The following is a 3906-nucleotide window of genomic DNA, read 5'->3' on the forward strand; positions in this document are numbered from 1 at the left end:
ACTGTAAAGTTAAGAAACTCAACGGTCTCCAATGTTTTGCCTCCACTGGGGATGGCGTAATAGCTCAAGTTGATAAAAGTCCCCAGACTGGGGAAAAAGTGACAGAATTAGGAATAAAATCTAGGTGCTCTTCAGGAAATCATTCTCTATTTTTTTCTACTTCTAACTGCAGTGTCTTGGTCCCAGTGTCTACATATCTTAGAGGTATAGTAGGGAACCAGGTCCAGCCCACATAACCCATTTGTTTCTCTAACCCTGGTGACAGGGGCCAAAAGTTTCACCTTTTGACAGAGTCCAGATGTCAAATATGAGATGGGTATCCCAGAAGAAATTGTTCCTAAAATATCACCATTGCAGTGTGTGCCTGCGTTTGTCCCAGAGGTAGATTTTAGACAGTTGGTGTCAAAGCACATGGCTGAAGCTGAGTCCTCTGAGCCTGCATTTCTGGCAGGCGCCTGGAGTGATAGGGGAATAGCTGGTCTCTCTACGTGCTCAAACATGAAACCATGGAAAATCTGCAGCCTGAGGAAGCCAGCTCAGGCTTCACACTGAGGATCGAGCATAACATGTGAGCCTGCCCATCGTATAAAGAAACTTATTATGTTCTCACCATTAGGTAAGTAAATGAGAGGTTCGAGGTTTTGTGCAGCCCATTAAGCTCTTTAGAGAAAGAAACTAATTATAAATTCAAGCTAATATTAACATGTTGTAGGAATTCTCATTTTAGAGATGGGAAGACTAAGACCCCAAAAGGCTGACTGTCCCACCTAACAAACTGGTCAATGACAGAGACAGTGTTTGTAATGTCATTCTAAGGCAGAAAGATAAGGGTTTAAGTCTTTGGTTCTACCAAGTTTTTAAGCTATTACATATATGTATATAGTGTGTATATATGTATATATATATATTTTTTTTATATGAGCAAGTTTTAAGTCACTATTCTCACCAAGCTATATGTATGTCTATAATCATTAGGATCCCCCTATTAAGTAACCCTTTCTACCAATGCAAATTGTTACCTGCTCTTCAGGACTTGCTAGGGCACTGACAAATTAAATGGGAAAGGAGGGGAATGCGCATTTATTAAGTGCCTACTATGTGTCAGGCATGATAGTAAGTGTTTTACATATATTAACTCATTTGATCCTCACAACAATTCAAGGAGGTTAGACGCTTTTATTACCTCTATTTTATAGCTGAGATAACTGAGGAAGATGGAGGTTAAATGACTTTGCTCACAGTCACAAGCTAGTAAGTGTCTAAGGCTGGATTTGAATTCAGATCTTCCTGATTCCACCTCTAGAGTTTTATCCATTGTATTACCTAGCTACTTTTAGAGGTTAAGTGACTTTCCCAAGGTCACTCAACACTTATGTGTCCAAGGTTGGTCTTAAACTCAAGACCAGCTCTCCATTGACAATAGCATACTGCCTTTTTTTTTTTTTAGCTCTTCAATTGCATTGATATAGGGAACTTCTAATTAGGAAATCCTCCCTATTAATACAGAGCTGCAATTTATAGACATAGAGGGTTACCTAGATTATTGCAAAGTTAAGTGATTTGTTTGAGCTTATATAGCCAGTACATGTCAGAAGTTATATTTAAATCCAGGCCTTCCTGATGCCAAGACTATTTCTTTATACTGTATGCTTAAGAAGTAGCTAGGGAGTAGTAGCTAGGTTGTTCAGTGGATAGAGATCTAGGGCTAGAGATGAGAGGTCCTAGATTCAAATGGCTTCAAATATGTCCTATCTGTGTGACCATGGGCAAGTCACTTAACCCCCATTATATAGACCTTACCACTCTTCTGCCTTAGAATCAATACTTAGTATTGATTCTTAGACAGAAGGTAAATGTTTTTGTTTTGTTTGTTTTGTTTTTTAAAAAGGTAGCTAGGCAATACAGTGGATAGAATTTTGGACTTGGAGTTAAGAGGTTATTAGGGGTTTTTTATTTTTTGTTTTTATTCAGCCATTTCAGTTGTGTCTGACCCTTCATTTCCCCGTTTGGGGTTTTCTTAGCAAAGATACTCGAGTGGTCTGCCATTTCCTTCTTCTGCTCATTTTACAGATGAGGAAATGGAGGCAAACCAGATTAAGTTATTTGCCCAGGATCACACAGCTACTAAGTGTCTGAGTCTGTATTTGAACTCAGGAAGGTGAATCATCCTGATTACAAGCTCAATGCTTTATCCACTGCATCATCTAGCTGCCTCTTTTTTAAGATTTACTAAGTACTTTGCAAATATTATCACATTTTTATGCTCACAATAACTTGGAGGTAAATAAGAAAACTGAGGCAGATAGCAATTAAGTGATTTGCCAAGGATCATCAAAACCAGTACTGAGGTAGGATTTGAACTCAGGTATTCCTGGCTCCTGGTCCAGTGCTCTATCCATCATACCACATAAGTGTAAGTTATCATTATTAGAAATGGGAACAATTAGCCTGGATTTATTTATTAACATGTGAAAATGGAATTACATGGCCTGAATATCAGAAACATTCTTTGATGAAAATTGTTGGTTGTATCCCCTTTAAGCCCCAGATTAAGCTGCAGGAAAGAAAGTCTTGGCCCTTCCTTTCATAAGTCATATTTCTCTGACTCCTTGGTGTAAGAAAGGACACAATCCTTCGCTATCCATTCTGCTGGATCAGCTGTCAAGTCTTTTCCAGTCATCTGGCTTCATTTCTCTAGAATTTCTCTGTAATGGTAAATGCAGATCTTTCAAGGTTATAAAATATGATAGTAGAAGTGAGGAAATGAGCACAGACCCAGGAGTCAGATCATATATGCAAGTGACCATATAGAGAGGACTTGAAGTTTTCAGTAGCCTTTACATAGATGATCTTATTGGGTCTCTGCAATGACTTTGTCAGGCAAGTACTATTATAAAGTCATTGAACAGATGAAGAAAATGAGGCTCAGAGAGAAATTAAATGACTGGACCATAGTCACAAAAGTAGGAAGTGTCTCCTTCTCTACTCCAAGCCTCCCCCTCCATCTAACTGTGTGTCATTGGACGAATCTCCTAACCTCTCTAGGCTCTGTCTCCTCCTTTATAAAAAGAAGGGTTTGGATTAGATATTCTTTATGGTCCCTTCTAACTCAAACAACCTATGAATCTATAGGAGAAGAAGGTTCAAACAAGGAAGAAAAACCAAAGCTTCCCTTAATTACTTGTTACTTATAACTTAATTACATGTTAAATAATTATTTATTTAATTAATTATTGTTTAAACATTTTATTATAGATTTATAAACTATATTGTTATATAACATATAAATTATATGTAAAATAAATTATATACTTATAAATAATACAAAGCCAATAAATAATTAAATAATGATGCATACAGAAATAAATTATGCATACAATAAGGATGAAAGCAAGACCCATCCAGTTTAGTAAGAAAGATGGCCTTTACCTGGAGTATTGTGAAATTAGAATCTGTTATCCTAAAAACTACAATTCCCAGCACCCCACTCTCCTCACCTTACATGTTGACATAGGGAGCATATAAATTTGAAGTAGTCTCACCTCTCGCTCCTCTTGTCTTCCTGTTGAGGCTTTGGTGGAACACACTTTTTAAACAGGTCAGGAGAACTTAGTCACGTGGTTTTTTTTACTCCTATTTTCTTTCTATTCCTTCTACTTCAAGTGATTATTAATAAACTTTATAAAATTAATACTTGGAGTTGTTGGATATTAATTTAAATCCTACAGTACAACATAATTATATTACTGAAATTCCTCTGTAGATGAGAAAATATGTCAGGCTCCATAAGCACAGAGATGGAAAGTTTTCTGAAATTCAAAGATAATAACTGTTCACATTTATTTAGTGCCTAAGGTTTGCCAAGAGTTTTATATAAGTTATTTTATATGTTATATTGTATATAAT

The sequence above is a fragment of the Gracilinanus agilis genome, chromosome 3 (assembly GCF_016433145.1).
Source record: "Gracilinanus agilis isolate LMUSP501 chromosome 3, AgileGrace, whole genome shotgun sequence".
Classification (NCBI taxonomy): Eukaryota; Metazoa; Chordata; class Mammalia; order Didelphimorphia; family Didelphidae; genus Gracilinanus; species Gracilinanus agilis.